At 41.0% G+C, this 27,615-nt stretch overlaps 1 long non-coding RNA gene across 1 annotated transcript; it reads right to left on the bottom strand.

The window, feature by feature from the left end:
* Positions 1 to 387: 387 nt before the first annotated feature.
* Positions 388 to 4,744, bottom strand: LOC125171913 (uncharacterized). Its single transcript, XR_007154495.1, has 3 exons — positions 4,674 to 4,744; positions 4,194 to 4,306; positions 388 to 609 (listed from the first exon to the last, which is right to left on the bottom strand). It is a non-coding gene; the product is annotated as an uncharacterized LOC125171913 (long non-coding RNA).
* Positions 4,745 to 27,615: the final 22,871 nt, after the last annotated feature.

The raw sequence follows: 27,615 nt of genomic DNA on the forward strand, positions 1-27,615 counted from the left end.
TCGCACCCATTTGGTGTTTTCTGTTTTAGTCATTCTGATGCACAGCGATATCTCATTGTAGTTTTAATTTGAATTCTCCTGATGGTTAAGGATGTTGAACATCTTCTTATGTACATATGTCCCATCTGTATATTCTCTTTGGTGAGACATCTGTCCGGGATCCATTCTCTAATTGGATTCCTTGTGTGTTTTGACTGTTGAGTTTTGAGAGTTCTTTACATAGTCTAGATTTTAGCTCTTTACCAGATGTGCGGTCTGCAAATATTTCCTTCCAATCTTTAGTTTAGCTTTTAATCACTTAACAGGACTTTCCACGGGACACACGTTTTTGGTTTTGGTGATGTACAATTTATTAATCTTTTGACTTATAGAATCATACTTCTGCTGTCAAGTCTAAGATCCAAGGCTTTTGACTAGTCCTAGATCCCAAGACTTTCCCCCAATTTTTTTTCTAAACGTGTTATAGTTTTATGTTTTGCATTGAAATCCATTTTCCATTCTGAGTTGATTTTTGCAGAAGGTCCACCTGTGCTTATTTAGGTTTATCTATTGTTCTCCAGAAGCGATTGTGCTCACATGGCTCCACAGCAAACGCTTACCAACTTCTCCCTGTTGGAAATAAAATAGGATAGAAAAAACATCAAGGGGACTTGAATATCATTCTCTGGTGTAAATATCCTACTAATGTTTTTATTATTATTAGCCACTGAATTCACATATAAGTATGACTAAGCAATTACAGTTCCTCTCTTCCTTGGACATAAACAGCATTAGTGAATTATCAAGAAATTCCATTTCACATATGGATCACTTCCTAACACAAGCCCCTGCTCCTATATATCTACTGAGTCTTATTCACTTCCTAACACATATCATCACTTCCTAACACAAACCCCTGTCCCCGTGTATCCACTGAGTCCTGTTAGAAGGCAGTTCAATCCCTTAGTGTCTCCAGACACTATGACTTGTGATGGATATTCCTATTCAGTTCTAGTTTTTATTTATTACTGTGCCCAGCTATGTTGTATAAACTAGATTACCAGATATATTATCTGCTTAGCAGTGTAACTAAAATAATATGAATTTAGCAACACCAAATTCCCTAACTTGAATAATTTTGAATAAGTAAGTGATTAGGTAGCTAGAAAATCTGAAAGTCAATTTAACTTGAGTGAAGCATGATACAAGGTCTCAAACAGTATAGAAGCCAATCTTACACTCTGTTTCTCTTTTTCATTTTTTTACATTAAATCTGCTGGAAGCAATTTGATGAGCCTGGCTTGCTTCCCATGCTCACCCTCTAGAATAATCCCTATTAATAATGCATGGGGTTCAATGACTGGCCAGACTCAGGATGTGTATTGAGATTGTCAGAGCCACTAGAACGACAATGGGATCAGAGAGAGAAAACTCTTGAATTAAAAGGTGATTGCGTAAGCACAAATACAAAGTGGTTTCTTTCTAAGATGGATGAGAGGTCAAAACTAGCTCCCTTGTCCCACTTCCTTCCAAGAGAGTCTCATTCAAGTGTATGTCTGTGTCTGGTTACTTCTTGAGAACTTACACTCCAGCCATCTTCCATTGGGAGTATTTTAGCTTCAGCTTTCTGGATATCAGGGGCTTGCGAGTATAGGGGTGGGGTGAAATCTGCTTGCCTCTGACGGAGAAACATTCTATATTCTTGCAAAACGTAAAAATGTATACTTATGGCACCTGAAGTCCTCAAATTGTCTTTGACTTCCCTTCCTTTTCCTTGGTGTCAGTCCTGTGTATTCAAAACGATTTACTGGCTACTTCCCTTTGGACCCTGACTTTGTGGCATCCTGACATGAGTACCTTAAGTTTATAAGAGGAAACTCTCCAAGTAAAGTTCACAGCCAATAATATTATCCCTAGTCATATATCGCTCCCCCCAAATCTCACCTATACTCAGAATTTGATTTCTTTCCTGGGACTCGCATAAATCATGACTTCTTTAATTGTAGCAAAAACATTCTCTTCTATGGTATTTTTCTTGCACCAGATGGATATGTCTCTATTTCCTCCAGGGTTCCATTTCTACCTCCTTCTGTCATTACCATCTCCTTTCAAGCAGATCTTAGCTGAGTTTTTTTTTAAAGTTCAACCTGCTTCTTCAATTAAATCCAATGTCTCTTCAACATTTGTGGGCTAAATATTCATTAGACCAAAGTGCCCTCTTCTTTCTTTTTCTTTCTTTTTCCCACAGTTCTACTTCTCTTACAAAACAAAACTGAAGTGTTTTTGTGTGGTTTGGTTTGTTCTCGTCAGCTTCTGTCCCCACAGTGTTCTGGATATTCCCTTCACAAAGTCCAAGGGGTAATTCTCTCTTCACATAGTAGGCAGTCAATGTTAGTTAGTACAACAGACAGGCCCTGAAATCTCAATGACTTGCCACCACGAATGTACTCACTGAAAGTTCACTGGTTGATTGTTCGGATGATAATCAGAGGTTGGGTGAGCGGCCATCAGCCACACTGTGGCAGTGCCATCTGTACCACATGGCCTCCAAGTCACCACGGCAGGAGAGAAAAAGGCTCAGAGACTTCATGGGATGGTTTTAAGGACCAAGCTTGTAAGTGGCTTACATGACTTTCCTCCACATCTTACTGGCTAGAAGTTAATTATATGGCCTTAGTCTAACTTCAGAGGAGTCCACGGTACACGAATGGACACATTCACGAATAGATAGGAAGTATGATAAGCATTAATGGTTTCTGCTAATATTCTACATTCTTAATTCTCTTCATGCTCATGTCTGGTTTTTCTTTCCCCCTATCTCAGAACAATACTGGGTTAACACTTGCAGTGTGGCTGTTGGGAACGGAGATGTGCTGGGAGTATAAAATACATACTGTGTTTCCAAAACAGTACCAAAAAATACCTCAAATTTTATATAGATTACATGTTGAAATGGTAACATTTTGGATATCTTCGCTTCATTAAAATATAATACTAAATTAACTCTTCCTGTTACTTTTTTTTTTAATGCAACCACTAGAAAAATTTTAATTTTTTTTTAATTTTTTAAGGTTTTACATTTTTGTGGCTACTATTGTATTTTTATTGGATGACCCTGCTCCAGAGATGTGCTGTTCCAGACACTGGCTTTTTTAAAAGTTGTGTTTAATTGTGGTTTCGTAATGATTTCCTTGAGATTTTCTACCTCTAAATCCAAGAGAATGACATACCTTCTCTTAATAAATATCCGCATTTTTATTTAGTCATTCATTGGTGATTTCCTCCCCTTCACTGTATATAAATCTGCTGTCTGGATTCCTGAAATCTATAACCAAGATAAAGACTGATCCAATAAAAACACAACACCCAACTCAAGAGCAAACTTACAACACTATGTGTTAGCTATGAGCTTGTCATGTACAACCTTTATTATATTGAGACACATTCCTTCTGTAGTCAGTTTGTTCAGAGTTTTTATCATGAAAAGATGTTGAGTTTTGTCAAATATTTTTTCTGCATCTATTGAGACTATCATATTATTTTTGTCTTCCATTCTATCAGTGTAGTGTACATATTGATTGATTTGTGTATATTGACCTATCTCGCATCCCTGATAAATCCCACTAAATCATGTTGTATACTTCTTTTAATGTAGTGTTGAATTTGCACCTTTGAGAATGACTGCACTTCTATTCATTAGGGGTGTTGGCCTGCAGTTTTCTCTTCTTATAATGTTCTTATCTGGCTTTCATAGCTGGCCTCATAAAATGAGCTTGGGAATGTTCTTGCCTCTGATTTTTTGCAAGATTTTGAGAAGGATTGGCATTAATTCTCTAACTGTTTGGTAGAATTCACCCATAAAGCCATCTGGTTCTGGGCTTTTCTCTGTTGGCAGATTTTCAGTGAGTGGTTGGCATCTCTGTTCTGCTCTGTTTGGGCACCTGTGCAAGCAAGAATGCATTCTGCCAAGATCTACAGACTCATTGCCATGAGCCGCACCCCACTTCTTTGTCTCTAGGTGATTCCCCCAGTGATTTACAGGATGCAATATTGAAGTGGGCCTCCCCAAAAAAAACCATCCCAGATTCTCGGGAAGTTGAATGTCCACGCTAGGCTCTTCTTTTCCCACTGGAGAAACTGTAGGCCAAGGAGGACCTCCTTGGTACCAGCCCGGCAAAGGGGTAATACAGCCAAAGTGAAACCATTCCTCTTACCCTTCTAATGCAGTTTTCTGTTGGGATGGCCCAAGAGGATGCTTCAAATCCCTCTGTGTTTGGAATCTTCACAAAGGCATCGGGTCTGCGGATATATACTAAACTGCTATTCTCTACGGGACACCAAAACCACAAACCACCAATTTCACCATCTTGTTAATGTCACTCTTCTTTACCCATAAATCTTTATCTTGGAGGAGATGGCAAATGAATAAAGATATAAATATGTAAAGAAGATCATTTTAGCTTTTTATAAGCACTATGAAACAAATAAAGGGAATTGTGTGCTATAGAATAACTTGTAGTGTGCAGGGTGGCTTTGAGTCAGATGGTCCAGAAAAGCCTCCCAGGGAAGCTGATAGTTGAGCTAAAAGCAGAAAGATGTAAAGGACCCAGGCATCTAAGAAGCCAGGGATGTGCATTCCAGGCCGTGAGACTAGTATTGTCTACTGAGTAGCCCCCAGGCAGGAAAGTACTCACAGATTTTGCAAAAGTGAAAGTTAACTGGGACCCATTTGGTCAACAAGAGCTTGGATCAGCAAACTTTTTCTGTAAAGGACCAGAAAGCAAATAATTTAAGTTTCATAGGCTCTATCTCTGTTGCAACTATTCAACTCACTGTTGTAGCATGAAGCAGCCATGGACAACATGTATATATTAAGTCAACAACAGCCATCCATTTGCTCAGAATTCTAAAACGTTAGCAAAGTTCAGTGGGGATGGTTTCTCTCCCTCCCACACGCTCTTGACTGGGATGGCTGCAGTGGACCTGGAAATTCTACTGAGGTTCGTTCTCAGGCCTGGTGGCTCAGCTGGGGCAGATGGAAGGATCAGGAGCTGGGTTTCTCTTTCTCACCCTTCCTAGTCTCTCAAACACCAAGGCCCTTTTCTCTCTCCACATGGACTTTCTCTGCCCTAGAGCAGCTAAACTTCTTTGATGGCTGGCTTTACATGGGGCAAAGCCCCCTGAAGCTGAGGCCTGGAACAGGTAGAACATCATTATTATCAATTTTCTTGATCAGAACAAGTCATAAGGAGAGTCCAGATTCAAGCATAAGGAAAACAGGTGCCATCTATTGATGAGAGATATTGTTGATAGCCTTATTTGCAGACTAGCCTCGATACACAGTAAGGAGTTTAGATTTTTTTTTCTTTTCTTTTTGGGTTTTTTTTTAAGTTTTTATTTTAATTCCAGTTAGTTAGCATACAGTGTAATATTAGCTTCAGGTGTATAATACAGTGATTCAACACTTCCATCACCCAGGGATCATCACAAGTGACTTCTTAATCCCCATCACCTATTTAACCCATCCCCCCACTCTCCCCCATTCTGGTAACCACCAGTTTGTTCTCTATGGTTAAGAGTCTTTCTTGGGTTGTCTCTCTCTTCCTCTTTTTTCACCTTTGCTTCTTTGTTTTGTTTCATACATTCTACATATGAAGGAAATCATATGGTATTTGTCTTTCTCTGACTGACTTCATTTAGCATAATATACTCTAGCTCCATCCACGTCATTGCAAATGGCAAGATTTCATTCTTTTTTATAGCTGAGTAATATTCCATGTGTATATATATATATATATATATATATGCCATATCTTCTTTATCCATTCATCTACTAAGGGTCATTTGGACTTCTTCCATAACTTGACTGTTTTAAATAACGCTGCAATAAACATAGGGGTGCGTATATCTAAAAAAACTAGATTAACAGCTTTAAATATCTAAACGTTAAAATGACAGTGTAGGGGCGCTTGGGTGGCTCAGTCGGTTAAGCGGCTGACTTCGGCTCAGGTCATGATCTCGTGGTCCGTGAGTTCGAGCCCCGCGTCGGGCTCTGGGCTGACAGCTCAGAGCCTGGAGCCTGTTTCAGATTCTGTGTCTCCCTCTCTCTCTGCCCCTCCCCCGTTCATGCTCTGTCTCTCTCTGTCTCAAAAATAAGTAAACGGTAAAAAAATAATAACTTAAAAAAATAAAATAAAATGACAGTGTATCAGAAACCAAAATGTTAATTATCATGTGCATAAAAAACCTGTAAATGCAAGCATTAGTTGCATATAATATTAGCTGTCTCAATTATCGTTTTCAATAAACTTGGCTATGCAGTCACTCACCCATTTTAGATTCTCAATTTTTAATCAGATATTTTTATTGATATTGTATCATACAGTAAATGCTCTGTGTATTTACTTATTATATTCTTCTGTTGGAGGCTTAAGTATCATTTTGAGTTTAGTCCACTTTTAATGGTAATATGAAATTTATTTATTTATTATTTTTATTTATTTATTTATTATTCCCCCTTAAACAAAAGCAAATGCCTCAGGGGAAATTTACAGTGAACAATAAAGAGACTTAGTCTCTGTAGTAGGTGTATTTTCTAAAATAAAAATTAAAAGCGTCAGACATCAAGTCATTAGAAGAGTCATTACCGATAATGGAAATGATGCAATGGCCTTATTTCTCCGTCACTGAAAATAAAGTGAAGAAATGTGCTCTAAGAGAATGATTTGAGAACAGTTTAAAAGTTGAAAGTAGCCAATCAGCTATGTTCCCTAGGTAGTAGAAGTAATAACACAATTTCTTTCCTGTCATAGTATCAAGAGAATAGAATAAATGTGTTTCAACCATCACCTGAAAGGGGAAATAGGAACAATTTAAAAACATTCTCATTAAGTTTAGCATGATTTCATTGTCCTTCAGCAAAACATATTTCCTATCGGGGAACTCTATTTCGCTGTTCTCTCGAAACAGGCTTGGGGACGGAGGCATGAACGGCTTGAATAATTTCCTGCCAGCTATATGCTATTTTCTTCCTATTGCTTTTCAGGTTGTGTTAGAAAAGCAGACCTCGCTTTACCTAAAATTTAGAGGGCAGGTATTACGTTCATGAAATGACCCAGGATCGGCAATGAACAAGTTTTAAGAGAACCTTATTAAACTTGCTGGTACAAGAAAGGGTTCTTTTGTAATACAAATAAGGGGCATTTGATTTATTTGCTTTGGACTTGGGGCAAGATAGAGAAACTCATGCCTGAGGTAGAAGGAATTGATTAAAGGTTTTTACAAAGAAAGAGAATAACAATAAGAGAAAAGGGGTATGGCCAAAGGAGCTAGGAGGACAGTGTTTGAAGAAGAGCTTGCTATGTACACCCCTGCTCTCCAATTCTTACCGAACCCTGGGATCTTGTACATTCCCTCTGGGAGGGCTGAAGGCAGAAACCAACAGAGTTATTTACATTCTCCGATTCACAAACAGCATCTCCCAGTATCCAGGTACAAACTTTGCTATCACTTCCAAGAGAAAAAAAAGAGAAAGAGAAATGATCAAAATTTAAAAAGAAAGAAGGTAAAAATGTTTGGCATGGGGCAACTGAGTGCCTCTTTTGGTTAAGAGTCAGACTCTGGATTTTGGCTCAGGTCATGATCGTGAGTTTGAGCCCCACATTGGGCTCTGTGCTAACAGCTAGGAGCCTGCTTGGGATTCTCTCTCTCCCTCCCTCTCTCTGCCCTTCTCCTGCTCATGTTCTCCCCCCACCCCCGCCTCTCCCTCTGTCTCAATATATAAATAAACAAAAAAAACTTTCGGTATGTGGGGGCACCTGGGTGGCTCAGTTGGTTAATTGCCCAACTTCAGCTCAGGTCACGTTCTTACGATTTGGGAGTTCGGGCCCCGCATCAGGCTCTGTGCTGACAACTTGGAGCCTAGAGCTTGCTTTGGATGCTGTGTCTCCCTCGCTCTCTTGCCCCTCCCCTGCTTATGCTCTGTCTCTGGTCTCTCTCTCTCTCTCTCTCTTTCAAAAATAAATAAGCATTACAAAAAATTTTGGCGTGGACTATTACGCAATTTCACATAACGAACTGCCATTCTAGCAACCCAAAGGCCATAGCACTCATCTATACCAGAGATAACTGTGGGAGATTCCCATCAGAAGGTAGCACTTCCCAGGATGGATACGTGAGGTCGGCCATCAGAGGTGATAATACCTCTACTACTCAAAGAGTAGTGCCTCTGCCCAACCTCCACGCGGCTGAGAGAGGAAGAAAATGGTGCTGGGGAAGCAATCAGAACTTGCTTGCTCATCGGTATATCCAACAGCAGCATATATTGACCAGAATAATTGAAATGGTTACTTTAAAGAGTGGTTAAATGTATATCAGAGGACAATTGATGTGCTTCTAGGCATCTTAGCTGCATGATTTCCTTTGGGGGATTACTTCCCCCTTCATTGTGTGTTGTCTTGTTTGCGTGGTAAATCATGGTGGCCTCCCACAATGAAAACCAAAGGAGCCCCAAGGGTGTTGGCAGATCATAGCTGCCCCTACTTAATAGAGCCGTGGTACAGAAACACGACCTAAATGACAGCAGCTGGCCTCTCTTTCCAGCCACTTTGAAATGTGAGCACAAAGAATTAAATGTTGAAGAAATAAGGGGAGGTGATTCCTCCAGTGAAGGCATTAGACCCCTACTGTCATATGATCTATTTTTTTTTAACAACGAATGCTATTGCTTTAAGTGTATTTATTTATTTTTTGAGAGAGAGTGAGAGAGAAAGAGAGCAGGGGAGGGGCAAAGAGGGAGGGACAGAGAAAATCCCAGGCAGGCTCTGTGCTGTCAGTTGCTAGTGCCCAACGCAGGGCTCAATCTCACCAACTGTGAGATCATGACCTGAGCCAAGATCAAGAGTCAGATGCTGAACATACTGAGACACTCAGGCACCCTTGTCAGAAGATTTCTATATTGACCTTCCTAAATTAACTCTTACTAGTTCCTGTTATTCCCGAACCATATTCTACTTTTCTTGCATTCCTGTGAGTTTCTATATATCCACCAATAAATTCACTTTATGCTTAAGAGAGATAGAGTTCCTTTCTCCTGCTTGCAATAACGCAACGTTCCCTGGGCCCTCCCCAGAATGTCGTTGCTTTTCTGGCCCTACACAATATATGCACTCTAATGTGCCCAGTCTCTGGGCTTTGCATTCCTTTCTCTATTGTTTGCCTACCTCTTTTGGCTTTTCTTCTTCACTAAGGGCTAGCCTTGATTTTCTCCAGCTTTCAAAAGGCCAAAGGAGCAGCAAATTTGCATTGTTTCCCAGATTCCTTGGCAGGGTATAAAATTCTGTGTCACAGAGAGAGTTACGTTAACAAACACTCCCTTATCCAACTTGATATTCTGTCTCCCACACATCACCGTGGGCCAGCACCCTCAGGATCCAGTCCCGTACATATGTTCTGGCTCTTGCTGTCATAGTTGACTAGGTTCTGTAGCATTTTCAGGAAATGACCCTTCTCACCCTGTAGCAGAATACTCTCCAATACATGGGCCAAGTTATCTTGTGATAACCCCAGTTAGTCTGTCATGCAGGAGGGGGGCAGAGGAAGCAACAGTCTCTAGATCCTCAAGCAGGTCGGGGAGGCTTTAATTGACAGGAGTGGACCATTCCTGCCGACCCAGGAGATTTAGAGATACTTTGGGGTTTCAAGGTTCTGGTAATATCTTTTCAGGCGTCCTCATCCCAATTTTCAGGTTCTAGACCTTCTGAACCATAACTCTGGCCTCGGCAATGGCAGACTTGTTAAAGATGAGAATTCAACCCTCTCTGAAGCTCTGCTACTCTTATAATTATATCCTGGTCCGATGCTCCACTTTTTTTGGCCTTCACCTGTGGGATTCTTTTTATATGCTGCTAAATAGGCCCTTTGATATTCATATTTTGCCCTTAAATTGTTGATTAATCAGCAGCCGCCTTTCATCGTCTTTGTCCAATGCATCAGTAATATTCTGATTCTGTTGTTTCCATAATGGCGGCTTCCCCAAACCTCTCAAACCTACGAGATTTTGCGACAGCCAGTGCATTACCTTCCCCAGCATCTCTTTCCAGTTCATCACCAGGGAACATTTAGCAATTGTTGTTTCAGAATGTCAGACACCATCATTGCCCTAGCTACCAGTGTTGCCAGCTGGCCGGGGGTAATCCAGTTCTAAATTCCTCTTTTTGAATCTGCTTCCTTAGGACCACTCCTGGCATTAAATATGTGAGGCCAGCTTCCCCATATTTATTCTCTGAGATAAAGATTTGCAAGCAGGGAGTTTATTGAGCAATGCTCACAGGAGCAGCACCTATTAAGGAAGGAGGGAAGAATAATTGGGAGAGGATAAAGCTGGATGTAATGCATTTGCAAAAAGGCCCCAGTAGTCCAGCGTGGATGATTCCAGAAGGGTTCCTCGAGCTAGGATGATCCTTCAGGATCATCCAAGATTGAGGCCAGGGATGGGTCTCTGTGCCTCCATCTATCGGTCATGGATGGGGGCTGCCCCTGGGGCAAGGAAATAGCCTTTGTGAAGCATCTTACTCAGGCCAACACTCCCAGAAGCCAGTGGTTCCGTACTGGTCTGGGAGCCATCACAACATTAACTGCATTTGAACACATCACACTAAGAGAGAGCTGTGGCTTTGGAGTTTTACAAAAAAGGCTCAGTTTGCATCTTGGCCTTATCAGTAACAAGATAAATTGGCAAGATAGTTAACTTGTCTTAGTCTTGGTTGTCTCTTTTGTGGAAAAAAATCTACTTGGTTTTCAACATTATTATGGCTATTCTTGCTTAACTATTCTTTCAGATGTATCGTAGATTTACCTTACTAAAACCCCATTAGTGTTAAAATTTCAAGTATTTTAAATGAAATAAAATAAATATATGGATTAATTTGGAAAAATCTTTTCTATTCTGGATTACTGAGTTTCTTTATCTCTGTCTCTCCCTCTCTCTCTCTCTTAATTTTAGACAGAAAGATCACAGCAGGGGTGAGGAACAGAGGTAAAATCTCAGCAGGTTCCACACTCAGTGCAGAGCCTGACTGGGGGCTCGATCCCACGACCCTGGGATCAAGACCTGAGCCGACAACAAGAGTCGGCTACTTATCCTACTGATCCAGCCAGGTGCCCCAGAAGTTAAAGTTTTCATTAACGTACCTTGATTTTCTTCATGTTTAATAATAAAAGCCACTAATTTTTCTCAGAATTTAGCTTAATTTCCCTCGATAATGATATTGTCATCGGTTCATATCATAGCAATCATATGGTCATTTTTGTTATATATTTATCAAAAAGACCACTCGTTTGAATGTTTAATTTCCAAATGGCTAAGGCTTTTGAAATGTTTGAACTTTGACATTAATTTGAACTTCGTCACACTTTTTCTAGGTTTATAAAATTTCTAAGTTTTTAAATATGTCAAGGTTTCTTATAATAGCAGAGTATGATTTATTTAAAAACGGAACATCTATTAAATAAAATATCTAAATTTTGTTATCAATTTCCTCTATGTCCATTTTTCTCTAATCCAGCAAGACTTTGGGCTTTAGTTATTTCCACTACCTGTCTTACGATACTGTATTTATCACATACCAAAAAATGGGACTATTGGTTTTCTATTGAGAATTATCTCTTTTATCTTTATAGAATGCAATATCCTTGTCCTACTGAGTATCTTTTTAACCTTGTCAGCCACTGTCTACGTGCCTTTTATTTGTGGGTGGTAGATATTCACTACACATTCTTTCAACAACTTTGTTGTGTTATAATTTTTAAGTATTCTTTATTACAAAGAGCAAGAGATTTGTGGCTTTGTTTTATATTTAATACAAATTAACATTTTTCAATTGAGGGCTTAACCCATATTGATTATGATAACTGATATTTATTGCTACGACTGCCAACTTTTTCATTTTTTCCAGGGTTTTTTTTAGCATCCGTATTTCCTAATATTCCCTTTCACATAGTGATTTTCAAATATCATCCTACGTATGGCAAAAGGCATCACTTTACCTGACCTCTTATTTTTTGCAGAGAATTTTAAGTAATGCCACATTATTCTTTAAGTAATCTATACATTTAGATTTTTCAACTTAGACTTTGAGATGAAGAAGAACAAAAGTGAGCCTGGACTTACTGACTCCTCCTAGTGACAATACAAACATTTTTGGGACACCTGGGTGGCTCAGATGGTTGAGCGTCTGACTCTTGATTTTGGCTCAGGTCATGATCTCATGATTCATGAGATTGGACCCGGCATCATGCTCTGTGCTGACAGAGCAGAGCCTGCTTGGGATTCTCTCTCTCCCTCTCTGCCCCTCCTTCACTGGCACCTTCTCTCTCCCTTCCTCTCAAAAATAAGTAAATAAGCTTAAAAAAATTTTTTAGGGGCTCCTGAGTAGCTCAGTCAGTTAAGTGTCTGACTTTGGCTCATGTCATGATCTCACAGTCTGTGGATTCAATCCCCACATCAGGCTCTGTGCTGACAGCTCAGAGCCTGGAGCCTACTTAAGATTCTGTGTCTCTCTCTCCCTGCCCCTCTCCCCCTCATGTTCTGTCTCTCTCTGTCTCTCAAAAATGAATTAAAAAAGCATTAAATTTTTTTTTAATTTTTAAAGAAAAGGAAATGCAAACACTTTTGCATGTTTTAAATTCCCTCTACTTTACTTCCTCACATCCAGAAGTGTTTCTGGGTCCTCAAAAACAGTTGTAAAGGTTGAACACTAAAAAAATTTGGAGCATAACATTTACATTGAAGACATCAAAGATTTATATATAGCATGGTGGCAAGTCTCCAGCAAATAGCAGTCATGGGTCTAGAAAAATCTGTCTATTATGACAAATTGTTAAAGGATAAAAGTAAAGTATTCTTATGTAAAGATGTCCTTTTCTGATTCACACAAAAGCACCAAATGAGCTACCTGTGGCCCTGTTTAATAAAATGTGAGAAATGCTTATTACAACTTTGATTAAGTCTTCTCTTTCAAGAATTTTTGCTAATATTTTTCTAAGATTTTGTATCTCCATTAAAAACAATATAAATAGGGGCACTTGGGTGGCTCAGTCAGTGGAGCAGCCGACTCTGGATTTCAGCTCAGGTCACGATCTCCCGGTTTGTGGGTTCAAGTCCTGCATGGGACTCTGCAAGTTATCTCTCTGCCTTAAACAACTAGAAAGCCAAACAAAGTAACAACAATTCCCAGAATTCCTTTCAGACAAGTAGGTTTTGAGTAACAAGCGTTCCTGTTAGTGATCCCTGGGGAGGGGAAGCAAACATGGGGAGCCCTCTGACAGCCCCAGATCACTGCCTGGAGTGTTCATACGCTAAGAGCCACAAAGGGAATCCAAGCAAACCGACCTGAGCGTTGGGTAAGCCCAAGACAGCTGGGATTTGTGCACAGGTTGCCAAGTGGATACAGCGATGGGGGCAGAAGGGGGCTGCCCGGAGAGCTCTGGGGAGCTGCGGGACGTTTCCTTAGTCTTTGGCATGTTACTGACCCGCTCCTGCAGGTCACAAAATTGAGAGGCCAAGGTAAGGACCACTAGAGGTACAAAAACTGACAGAATTCACCACCGGCAGACCCGCGCCACAAGACAAGAGAAAGGAAGGACTTCAGGCAGAAAGACCGTGATACCAGTGCATGGATGACTGCTTCTAGGATTGGGACACAAAGCACAAGATGAACCTGGAACGTCTTGTAACACCAGAAAGTGAGGAAGTACTCAAAACACAACAAGACGGTAGCATTTCCTAGGGACACAGAGACTAATCTGAAAGCACTTCCAGTGGCCAGAATAGGAATGATTTGTGCAACAAGTAATGTTAGCACCGGGTTGCCAGCCAACGTATATACCTAAATCCACACCGCTACAAATAAATAATTGAATACATAAATACACGGGGAAGAGGGGCGCAGGACAAGAGACCAAACTCCCTTGCAGGAGAATCATAAATACCATAAAATATTATGTAATGTGAAGGTTATCCTAAGAGTGTTCACATACCCTGTGAGAACATGTGGGTCACTCTGTAACCCCTGGATAATGTCGGCCATGCCCCAGGCCCATGGGAAGTTGAGTGATGTATGGATTTGCCAAGCTCCCTAGTTATGTAAGTAAGCTTAGTAAAGCCAGGAGTAAAAGAAAGATTGTCATTCCAGTTCCTGGGCAGCACCAGTGGGGAGAATGACAGTTCTCCAGAGCCAGCCCAACTCAGGGTACAAAACAAAAGAGCAGAGAGAATAGCAGTCATATATAGTATTATACGATACTCTACGGGCTGACTTTCCTCAGTTAAACTTGAGGGTTTTGAGGCGGTTCTTCTGTGCATGAACAACTTCCTGCAGACAGCTCAGCGAGGCTTCATTTTCATTGCCTCGCAAGGGTGGCTGCGGGAGTAACACCAAGCCAACAGTCGACAACCATGCAAAACCTTTCCTGTGAAGGGAAAAATAATTAGGAATACATAAAACCAATGTCAAAAATTTCTGACCATCTAGCATTAAAAGGAGGCACTTGGGAGCTATTGCTGTAAGAAACTATTAGCAAGGTGAGCCTCCATGGCCCTGAGGGGCTAACACTGGACATGGAAGCAATTGCGGGGCACTGCTACCCTCCCTGGAAGTGGCCAGCAATGAGGACCCATCCTTGCAAGCCCTCCCAAAGCACATATTGTGTCTGAGTGTGTTGCCTTTCCAGCGTTTCTTGCATAGCACCTCAAAGGCATGTCGAATTCAGCATGCCCCAAGCCAATAACCTACCCCCAATCCTACGAGCCTGCCCCAAACTGGCTGTATTCCAGCATACTCTACCTTAATGATTGACAGCATAAGCCAACAGTTATCACAGTTTGATCACCTCCATCTCCCAAACTCAGCCTACCTCCATGTGCAATTACTTTTCTGTCCTGGATAACTTTTAATCTGGTCTACTCGCTATATCTTCACGAGTCTGCTCAAACAGATGGCCATCACCCTTTCTCTTGGACTAAACTATATTTTTCCCTAACTGGCTCTCTTTCTCATCCCAAACTCTGAACTATAGCCAAGGATTAGAAAATGCAAAATGATCCTAGCACACCCCCCTTAAAGCCCGTCAATGCGTTCCCATTGGTCTCATTCAAATTCTCACACAAGGCTTTTCATGTTCCAGATTTTGCTTATTATTCCAGGTGGGCCAGTAACAACTCAGCATCACTACCATCCCCTTCCAAAAACTTTCCTGTGTTGAAGAAGAGAATCCAGGAACTCCATTTCCCGGGACACTTTTCCATGTTGAGAATTTAGGGATGACAGGCACTCATAAAGGATTCTGAAGACAGAAGTCAGAAAAGTCCAGTGTTCTCATGTTGTAGCAGTGGAAAGCCTAAGCAGCTGTGACAGTTTCAGCAGCTTCTTCCAGAAAAGCACACGCATTGCTGAAATCCTCGAAAGCAGATATTTTCCCCCCTGCTCTCCAGTGGCGCTTTCTTTAGCAGCAACTTTCCTGACCTTCAGGCAACTTCTACAATCCTTATTGCTTCAGTCCCTCTAATGGTTGCACACACCCCCATATTTCAGAACTACACATACAGAGTGTTTTCTGTTTCCTTACCCAAATCCTGACTGACACTAGTTTTCGTCCTGGCATTGGGTACAGCCCTCAAAGATGAAACTCTAAATTCAGTTTGCGGGTCTGATCAGATATAAGGCAATAATGACGTCAACGCCAGTGGACATTGCCAGTGGGGTCTTTGATTTTCCACCAAAGCAGACCAGGAAACAAAAACTTAAATGCACATGGTGAATCTGAGATGCGATCTCAAGGAACACTGTTTAACAGATTGGAAAATGAGAGAGCAAAGAACAGAAAAAGTCCCTTATCAAGACGTCGCTGCTGTGAGCAATTGTCATTCAACAGAGCTTGACAACAGTGATACAGGACTATCGTCCCAACTGAGAGGGGACACCGGACCTTCTCTCCACTAACTCCCCGGCCATTTCTGGTGAGAGAATGCTTCCAGGGGCATGGATTCTCCAGTCCATGGAGTTTGTTGTGAATGCAGGTTGTGTGTGTTCTTGCATCAGGAAGAGAAGTCCTCAGGTAGAGAGCCACAGTGTCGACAGTAAACAATCCACAGCATAGAGAAGAGAATGCAAAGGAATGCACAGAGATATGGCGTCTGCTCCAAGGAGACATGGGCAACTGGGCACAAAACTGCTTACATTATATCCCGTAGTTCGTGCACAAGACACAGCTTTACGAGACAAAGTGGCCGCTACAATAGATGTCACTTCATATAAGTGCACTGGATGGCTCAGAGAAGGAAGCAGACTCCACGTTTTACATTCTCAGTCCAAGGCACGAAAGAGGGTATTCTAGAGATTATATGATTTCCTGGAAAGAATTCCTCGTATCTTGGGCGCCTGGGTGGTTCAGTCAGTTAAGCGTCTGACTCTTGCTTTTGGCTTAGGTCATGATCTCACTGTGTGTGAGACCTAGGTCTGTGTTGAGTTCTGCACTGACAGTGTGGAGCTTTCTTGTGATTCTCTCCCTCTCTCTCTCTGCCTCTCCCCCACTCACGCTGTCTCTGTCTCTCTCAAAATAAATAAATAAAATAAAATAAAATAAAATAAAATAGAATGTCTCGTATCTTGATTTACAAAATGAGATTCCTAAACACTAAAGTCAGATCCTGTCAGTGATTGAATTACAACACAAATTGAATTACAGCCTTGGTAGGGCTCTGATATTAAAGTTAAGGCATTGATGGAAAAAGAATCATTGAAATGGGCATATTTCAATGAATCTTATCACAGTGACCTACCCCAGATTTTTCTGGGTTTCCCTTGATGAATGCAGCCTGTCCTTTCCTCCCCTGTATGAAAGTATCAGCCTCCACCTGCTTGAAGACCATATAATGCCCATGTCTGAATGATCACCTTGGAAGGTTATGCTGAATCCTCACCACCGCTTAATGTTTCCAGACGGATAAATATTGTTTGGGGGGGGGTGGGGGTGGGAAGGTGCAAGAGTTTCTACCCACTAACTTTCCACTCATTTTTGGTTGAAATCTGCTTCCAGGGGTATGAAGAAATTTGGTAAGATAGACATAAAAATTACCATTTTAACCATTTTTAAGGGTTCAGATCTGTGACATCATGGATGTTCTCATTGCCCTGCAAGTGGACACTCTGGAACTCTGTGCCCATTCAACACTAACTCCCCTTTCCTCCCCCACCAGACCCTGGCCACCCCCACCATACCTTCTTTCCCCCTGAATTTGACTATTCCGGGGACCTGACAGAAGCGAAATCACACACTGTCCTTTTTGCGCCTGGCTTATTTCACTTGGCATGCCTTAATGGTTCATCCATGTTCCAGACTGTTCCAGAACGCCCTACCTTCTTATGGACGAACGATATTCATTGTGTATATATATATATATATATATATATATATATTCCACATTTTGTTTATCTGTGCATCCATCGATGACATTTAGGACATTTCTCTCTTTTGGCTACGGTGAAGAAGGCTGCTACACACAGTTGTTGTACAAAAACTATTCACGTCCCTGCTTTCAATTCTTTTTGCATGCCAGTGAGCTTTCCAGAACTGCTTGCTTCAGTGTGAAATTGAAGCTCCCGTCTTTGATAGAAGCTTCCCTGACATTTGGTGTTCACGTTTTTTGATCGTCATCTCCCCCGTCCCTCCATGCTACGTGCGCCCCCTTTGCATCTTGAACACACGGAGTGGTTCTGTTTCCCTCACTGATACAGCCACCTTTCATGTTCTGTGCTCTCTGCCACTCATTCTCTGTGCCACAGTGACACTGGCCTTCTCTATGTCCGTTTTACCGACCATGCTCCCTTCTACCTCAGGGCCTTAGAATCCACTCCTCCGGGTGCTTGAGTTACTTTTGCTATACGCATTCCCCCCACCAATTAACTCCTCGTCTTTCAAATCTCAGCTCAGTGTCACTTCTTCAGGGGATCGTTTCCCTTCCCAGATGACTTTGAGGGCCATGCCCTCCTCGCGTAGAACACGTAATTTGGTTTCTGACTGTATACTTGTGTTCTCATTTAATTCACATTTCTAGTATCATCTAGATGCTAAGCTCCGGATGAATCTGAGATCCTGGGCTCACTTTATTCCTAGCACCAAATTGCTACACTGAGTAGCAATCACTCACTATGATTTCAAGTCATTTTGGATGCCTGGTAAAAGACTGTGAAATGTAGTGGATGCTGTGTTCTCCAGAGGGGGCAGTGGGGGGGAGGGGGGGGAAGGGGAGCTAAATCCAGTGGTCTGGGCTGCTGTTGAAGTCAACAGCCAAGAGCACATGTCAGAGCTAAGAACCTACTTCCTCCTATGGTCAGTGGAAAGTGGGGGGTGCCTCTGGTTAAGGAGACATCAGGGTGTCGTTGTTCAGCCTGATGGAGATTTGGGGCTCGTGTTTTAGGTCTCCTGGAGAAAGAGAATCCTGATTTCTCTCCATAAACTTTGGAGACTTCAGAAAGACATAAACTCTGGAGTACCCATGGCAACGAAAGACTTCAGACAAGATCCCAATATTTGTAACAGGGAGGGCAAATGGTTGGAAAGAAGAGTTAAGTGAGTCTATTTTTTTTTCACCGATTATAAGCCTCTAGATCTCAAATTGCAGGCTTCAGAGATGAGAAGGAAAACTCAAGTGCACGGAAATAGAACAAAAAGAAAAACACAAGCATGCCAATAGGAGACAAGTTGTTTGTTTGCCTGAAGTACTTTAAAAAGATAGATTGATGGCTTCTGCTTTCCTTATGTAAACTGCAGATAATTTTCAGAGGTCATTCTCAAAATTTTACAAAGAATTTCCAATTCAAAATTCTGTCCAGCTTATGCAAGGATAAAGAAAATATAACAATCTCCTGTTAGCGTAATCACGTATATGATTATGTTTATGCGGCCTTATCCATATGCCCAACCAGCCGCCGAACTTGTGTTTCTACCACGTCTAAACACTGAAAATTATATTCTCTCCAAAGCTGAGGACGGAGTCATTAGCTTACAATTACAATTTTACGAGGCTAGCCACGAAGATAAAAAAGCCCTGTTTATGTATTCTAGATGCCCCTCTAAAGAACTTATGTTGCTAAGTTACTAGTTTTTCTCCTCTGATTCACTCAGATTTCTGAAGGGACTAGTGCTCGGCTGGTAGTGAAAGTTATACTAAATAATGAAGTTGGTCACCATCTCACAAGGTTGTCTTCAAGGAAAACAAGCTCTCGTGATACAGTACGTGCATGATAATTGAGCTCCAACCCATGGCAATTCACAGCCCCCTGCAAGGTCTGATTTCCATTCTGGTTTTAGCGACTAAATCTGTATGTTCTAGGTAATGGATAGAAATAGGAAAAGAACGTGGCACTGACGTTACAGCTTGGGGGAAAATGACAAGGGCTGATGCAGACTCCAGGTAGCAGTAGGGTAAGAAGCTTGAATGATCAGGGGAAGTCCGAGGCCACATGTCTTGGAAAAGAGGAAAGTCAGAGGCAACCAAGTGCCCTCAGCAGACTGCAGACTGTCAGGATTTGAAGGAGCATGGGAAGGCAGGAGCAGAGGATTGGAGGGTCAAGCTACTACAGTAAACCCTTGGTTTGCGATCACAATTGGTTCCAGAAGCATGCCTGTAATCCAGAGCACTTGCATATCAAAGCGAACTTCCCCATAAGAAATCATGGAAACTCAGATGATTCGTTCCACAACCCAAAAATATTCCTATATAAAGGATTACAGTACTATCATTTAATACAAAATTAATAAAGAAAATACAAAAAAATAAACAAATGAACCTGCACTTACCTTTGAAAAGCTTCGTGGCTGGTGTGAGGGAGACAAGAGAGAGGAGGGTTATTGCGTAGGACGACTTTCACTGTCACTAACGGAATCACTGCGATCTATTGACTCAGTGGAATCTTTTTCTGCATGGGGGTCATTGTATACACTTGCGTGGGTATTGACTACAGTACAGTATTTATAAACTCTCATCGTATACTGTATTTAATGTGACTGGCAATAAGACAGCGGAGGAAAGGGTCTCTCTCTGCAGGCAACCTGACCTAGAATGAAGCAAAACATCCCTAAGCTCACTCTTGTATGGAAAAGCAAAGGACTGTCCAGAGGTGCTTTGGAGTGACAAAAAATACACTATTGCCAATTGTGGGCACCTTTCAGAGTTCTGAAAAATCACTGATTTCTGCCAAACACCACTGCCTGAGACAGAGCATCTGATAATGGGAGATGATCACCCACAATCCCTCAGAGAAACATTGAGAAAGAGAAAGAGAGAGAGAGAGAAGAAGAACCATTGGCTCAGCTGTGATCATGTGACATCAGGCATCACGTACTCGTCCTGCAAGACATCGCTCGTTTATCAAGTTAAAATTTATTAGAAATGTTTGCTCGTCTTGCAGAACACCCACAAAAAAAGCTACTCGCAATCAAGGTTTTACTGTATAAGCAAGCGGTCAGTGAGATCGTCGAAAGTCTAGTGCAAGGCAGGCAAAAATAAAGATTGTGTAGAGCAGTGACAAGAAAAGGATTCAGATTTGGTGGCAGCTGTCTCTGTTTACCTCTCACCATGGAGAGAGTTGCTCCTGAGTGGACCCGGCCTGCAGGCTGGAAGTGATGATAACAAGGGACAGCTGCTGGTATGACAAACGAGCGTGTGGGGAGCACAAACAATTCTCCAGCAAGGAAACATTTCCCTGAAAAACAGAGCTTCCCTGTAATGTTATCCTCAAGGTCCACATTAATGGTCGATGCTACAAACAAAACCGAGTTATAATGAGTACCTTTGTGCACATTCCCGTGAACTCAAAACATCCTTGGAGGGAATTCAAGTTTGGTCCAATGCATGATTCTAGCCTTCCATATTTCATATGATGGTATAGTTCCACCTTATAAATATGAAATGCTCAATGAAACCATATGCAATCGCATCGCAGGGCGTACATGACATGAAAGCTGTGTTTATATGACATCAAAAACATGGGAAAAATGAATATCCCACTTGCCACCTGGATATGCGGGCTCTAGGTTGGAGAGTAAGTGTATATTTGCAATTACGCCAAGACTCTCTGAATAATAGGCTCCTTTTCACTCCAGTACATTGTTGTAACCTAGATCTATCTTTAAATTAAGGCATGGAGGAGTGCCTGAGGTCATGGATCCTTTTTAGGATTCTCTGCCCCTCACTCCCAGTCTCTCCTGCTCTCTGTTTCTCTCTATCTCTAAAGAAAAAAAAAAATTAAGGCATGGAAATTTGATTTTTGAACTAGATTATTCTTGAAAACCTTGAAATATTTAATCCACCGTTAGGGATAGGTAAAAGCTTAAATCTATAGTAAGAGAAGTTAGAAGTATTATTTGCTCCACCTGGTCTCTGACTTTCTTCCCTTCATCGGCTCCCATAAAATAATGTTGGTCATGATACATGAACGCACAATGCTACAAGCATTTGGCCCTCATGTAGAGTCTATGCCACCATTTTTCCATCCCCAGAGTAGCTCAAATAGGTTCAGAAAAAAAACAGGGAGAGGGTAGTGAGAGCTGGAGTGTCATGGATGTAACAATGAAATCACACCATCGTGCTGAGTTGATATTCCTCCGTCATATTCACAACTTCTATGTGAATGCAGGTCAAATGCTTTGATCTTTGAGCAAACCCAAGCCCCTCTCCCCAATGCACAGCAAAGCTAATCCCTAAAAAGGTATGCAGCAAGGAAAGAGTTTATTCAAGAGGCAGCCAAATGAGGAGATGGGAGGACAAGCTTCAAATCTGCCTCCCCAGAGGGGGAGAGAACAACTTTTTTTATAATCATAAGGGCTGAGATTTCATACACATCGATTAAAAGGGTAGAGAAACTCGTGATTATTCACGAGGAAAGAGGGGCACGCGCACCGAGCAAACATATTTGTAATATACATCCCATGTTCACTTTGGGACAGAGACTTAACACCGGAACACAACAAAATTCAACCCCTGCCATCAAAGGTTGTGGTAGGACAAGGAGAGGGGCTAAGGGCATGCTCCGAGAGGTGGTGTAAACTGGGTGGGGTCTTGTTATCTTGGGTCGGGAAGGCAGGACCTTGCTTGTTTATAGGTTGGAATCACATCAGTTGACCCCGAGTCCAGACTTCTACAGAGTCAGCTAGTGAGTTTGGTGGCGGGGTCTGAGAAGCTGATTAGGGGGAAATAGTTCTCTGAAGAACAGGCTTTAAACTTTCTGCATGTTTCAAAAAACGAAACAAAACTTGCTGTTTGTTTCAATCTCATTAGCCACGTGGGGCACAGTGGCTGATCTGCTGAAATCATTCTTCAGACTGCAAATTTAAAACAGGTACTTACCACTACACCCAACGCAAGAACTCTCTCTAAAAACTCATTAAACTGATTACATTTGAATAATCAAATAATTTTTATAGTGCACCATCCAAACTATGACTTTAGCCCAGTTTGTTTTCAGCCATCAAGATCACTGATAGAATTTCTAAGCCATCACGAAGAAAGCCATTGCAAAATGTCTGGCCGCGGGCGTGCCCACCAAAAAGAACTTCCCGGTGTTGCCCCTGAGTAAATACCCTGTACTCAATATTGAACTTCATTCACAAAGACTTCCATATAAGAGCTACTAGATCTTCACAAAAATGCTATCTATCTTATCAAAGGTGTAATCAAATCAGCCACATGACCGTGGTATAGATTTATCTATGGCAGATATCCTATAGAAGTCAAGTGCTTAGAATATATGACCTAAGGGGGACATCACCTGGAAAAAAACAAAACAAAACAAAACATGTTTCCCCCTACGATAATTCTATTTTTAGGTTGAGTGTCTTCCTAAGTTATGTAGAAGGTAGCCATCTTCTTTTAGATGCAGGTCAAATTAGACATTATCCAAAGAGCATCAGCAGGGAATCCAGTTGGTAGAAAGAAGGTTTTACAGACTCCAGTGGCCTCACATGCTATTTGGAAATCGGTGCAGCTGTGGTTGCTATAGGGATGGAATCCCATAAGTATCCCATCTGCTGCAAGAGGGACAGGTTGCAAGCCCCTCACAGGTCTAAAGAAGAAATGAAGCAAACAAATGACTCATCTGGTTAGGAAGGCTGGTTTGCCTAAGTAGCTATTTCAGCAGATTCCAAGCATATGCATGCTACGAATATTTGGTCAAGCCAGAAAAGTCTGAAATTTCAAAATTAGTGGCAAAAATTACCCAAACTTCGATCAACGACTTTGAACCCGTGCATGTTACCTAAGCACGGGGTGTTGCGACATTTTCTGTGTGTAAAATGTAGCAAATGTACTTTTATTGAAGTGTTTAAGCCACGTTTTCCAGAACAATTAATATTAGCTTCTAAACCAAATGAAGGGCTCATTTAACAGACTCATTTTGGAGAACACAGCAATAACAGACTTGTGCGATGACTCCATATGGAATGCCAGGGTCTCACACATGCTGGAGAAAATTAACTCAAAGTTGTCTGAAACTATTTTTAGCATTGTCTCTCATCAGGAAACGGAAAGATTGATTTAAAAACCTGGGCATGTGCTAATAATATGACTTGTCAACGCCTGCATCCATCCAGACTAACAGAATTAAATAAGGTCCACGGTAGCACATTTTGAAAAATTAGAAAAGCCCTTGTTTCTTGGGTTCTCAAAAAGAAATCAAATATCCTGAAGGGAAATTGGGCTGTTGGACACTGATATGGTAGAGAATACAAAATATTTGAAAATACCAGTGAGAGCAGCTGCTACAGTGCATTTTTCTATTAAAATGAGGTTTTGCCTCTTATTTGGTGGAGAAAATATAGCAGTTGCTGACTAACGTAGTTTTCATTTTATATAAATTCAAAATCACGCGATATTGCTAATGCAGCAGAACCATGTTTAGGTAAACTGGATCCTCAAAGCATCTCCTATAGAAAGGCATATCTAAGTGAAATGGGATCTTTTAGAAGTCATCCCCTGAATAGCCTAACTCTTCAAATATATCACCAAAGAAATTCAATGTTACTCACAAGTTCTGTTACTCAAAATGGTACCTCTGTAGGTCTTTCCTACCAAACAGTCCCTAAAAAAAAAAAAAAAAATTAGCCATGTGGCCTAGAGGGCAGACAGCTTAACTTCGGAGACTCACAGGAGAGGCAAAGGGGATATATCTATGGTCCAACATTCTTGAATAAAAAAAGACTACTAGAAGATAGGTAAGTTTCCATAGAAAGCAGATAACACACTCAGACACGACCTTACTAATCAATCCCAAGTTGAGTGTCTTCGGGTGGCCTTGCTTCCTTCCTTCTGCTACGGCTCTCCTTCTGGGGTTCTGTCTTGGCCATTGCTTCCATGCCCATACCCTCCCAACCTCCACCACCATCAAAACATAAAATTTAGACGCCATTTTTTCTCAATTCCCCATGGTGTTCCCGTGTTATCTAATTCATGCTAAGTTGTTAATGACTGATAATGAATTCATGTGGGCATCTCTCCCACATGATGTATTTGAAGTTTTCAGCAGAAACCTTGTTTTTTTTAACGCCATTAATTAAGAGATGATATATTTTCGGCATTAGGTAGAAGTGACCGAAAGATTCTTTGGAGCAAGACAAGGATGCAGCAAGGGAGATTTTTCCATCCCTCTGATTTTTGCCACATGTGAAATGGTCTATTCTGCTTAAATGCAGGACTGGATCTTGGTTTACCCTACATGCCATGTATTATAAAACGACCAAACACAATGATTTTTATACTGAGGTAATTTTGATATCATCAAAGGAATATTCTCTAAACAGCATTATATATACACTTTACATAAATGTAATATACATTTTGTTTTATTAGTTCTCTGAAAATTTGTGATCCTTTCAAGACAGAACAAAGCTTAATATATTAAATGAGGTAGAAAATCAGAATGACAAGGCTTAGAATAACCAGGGATGGCCAAGTCATTGGCTTAACAGATTTACAACCATGGAAGAGAAAGATTAAAGACAAGGTTGACTAACCAGGAAGCAATTAGTGAAGACACCAATTTTGTAAGATTTTATTTTAGACAAATATGCCTGACCACCTTTAAAAATTCAAATCAACAGGGGTGCCTGGGTGATTCAGTCAGTTGAGCATCCAACTTCGGGTCAGGTCGTGATCTCGAGGCCTGTGAGTTTGAGCCCCGCGTTGGGCTCTGTGCTGACAGCTCAGAGCCTGGGGCCTGCTTCAGATTCTCTGTCTCTCTCAAAACTAAACAAACACTAAGAAAAATTTTTCAAAAAATTCAAATCAACAACATATCTCAGTACAGACTTGACACAGCAAAGCAGAAAGCAAAGATTCAGATATTTCCAGATTCTAGAATCAGGGTCAAAGATGAACTGGGTATAAAATCTTCCCCTTCCTTCTCCATTTCCTCCTCTTCTTCCTTCTCCCTCCCTCCCTCTCTCTCCTTTCTTTTCTTCTTCCTTTTCTTCCTTTCTTCCTTCTTTCATTCATCAACTCCCTAAGGCCAACAGTTCTAGAAACTAAGGATACAGTAGTGAGCAAAACAGTCAACAATGCTTCTCTCCAAAGATACATTCTCGTCAGAGAGGACAGACAGCAGTGTGTACTGAGGTGACAAGTGCTATGAAAACCATGGATCAGGGTAAGGGCATGGAGTGTTGGAAGGGGCACTTCCAGAGAGGATCTCTGCAATGGAGTGATATTGGGAGGGGAGAAAAGCAATTGAACCGTGATATTGGGATGAATCATCCAGAGTGCAGACCAAACGGTACATTCAGAAACCCTAAGCAGGTATGCTTGACCCTTTGAGGAAGGGCCAGGAGATCATGGTGCCTGCAGCACAGTGAGCAAGAAAGTGGTGACCACAGATGGAAGAATACAGGTCACTGAGGGCCATATTGGGAGGGCTTTCTAAGCCAGTGTAAGGATTTTTTTTTTTTTTTTTAAGGAGAAGTGATAAGAGATTTGAGCAAAGAAAAATCATTTGCTCGTTTACATTTTCAAGGGAACCTACGATTTTGAACCAACATTGAATCCCCAAATACGTTAATCTAATGTCTCGTAGAAAATATCAGTTGAAAGCATTACTTTATTGAAACAAGATACGAAAGAGTAATGAACCTGCACAATCTGCACAACTGGAAAGGTTCTGGAGAAATTGTTATTTTTTTAATGTTTATTTTATTTATATTTATTTATTTGAGAGAGAGAGAGAAAGTGTGAGTCGGGGAGGGGCAGAGAGAGAGAGAGAGGGAGACACAGAATCCGAAGCAGGCTCTGGGCTCCGAGCTGTCAGCACAGAGCCCAACGCGGGGCTCAGACTCACCAGCCCAGAGATCGTGATCTGAGCCGAAGACGGACACTTACTGACTGAGCCACCCGGGCCCCCCTGGAGAAATTATTTTTAAAAAATCAAGATCTCGACTTTAATTAACAGCCAGCTCAGAGGGGCTTAGGATTTTGATGTTGTGAGGATCCAGCAAGAGGGAAGTTACGAATGATTACCTGGTCTAATGCTCGCATTTCACAGAGGAACAGAGTCCTTGAGATGCACAGGGATGAAGACAGAGCTCAGATAAATGCAAAACTCTTCATTTCTGCCTTGTTTCTCTTCCCAAAACATTCTACTCTACTCTAAAGATCCTAAACACATGGGTTGAAAAGCATCAAATAAATAGAAATTAATTAAATAATGTTTTTGAAGGAGATCCATCAAAGCAGGACCTTACACTGCTCTCCTAGAATCCAGATGTTATGTAGAGAATTTTGTTTGTTTGTTTGTTTGTTTGTTTGTTTGTGTTAAATGGAACCAATCAGTGGAAACCTGGAAACCAGGCCTTTGGCTTCTAAGCCTCTCCTGGCAACTTTACTTAATTAATAGCTGGCAGCTTTATTTTTAGAGATGGCGTGCAAGAATCCATACGGAATAACCAATAATGAAACGCACGCAAAGGGATTTACCAAGGACCATGTCAAAACTAAAAGAAAAAAATCGAAAGAAGAAAACAATAAGGAGGATGATATTTGAATTATCTTACTTATTTAAAAATATGGACAGTGAATTTGTTGGAACAGCTTTATTTTATTTATTTACATTCAAAAGAAAAAAGTTGACTATATTGACAGGAAATAATTAAAAACCCATTTAATAAATCAATATTTGCAGCTATTTCTTTCAAATCACCTGTTAACAAATCACCAGCTAAGTCACAAGGAATAAGCACTATTTTGTAAGCTTTTTTTTTGCAAGATGAAATGTATATTATGAATAAAAGACCGAGGATCACAATAAGCTATCACTTTGCACCCTGATTGCATGCTCAGAATCTGAGCCCAGGACAGTATAAAGAACATCCCAGTATGGACATCAGCCAAAACTTCAAAATTACATTCAAGATTTTATTTATGCTGATGATTAGACATGACAATGAATCCACTGACTTCAAGATATTGAAGTTGGCCTTCCAAATATTTAAAAGCATATAATTTTCTCAGAACATGGATTTAAAGAAAGGTCATCTAAATTTGCAAAACATCTTAAGCTCATAATAATGCAGGGAGTATACTTTTTTCTAACCAGT

The sequence above is a fragment of the Prionailurus viverrinus genome, chromosome C1 (assembly GCF_022837055.1).
Source record: "Prionailurus viverrinus isolate Anna chromosome C1, UM_Priviv_1.0, whole genome shotgun sequence".
NCBI lineage: Eukaryota > Metazoa > Chordata > Mammalia > Carnivora > Felidae > Prionailurus > Prionailurus viverrinus.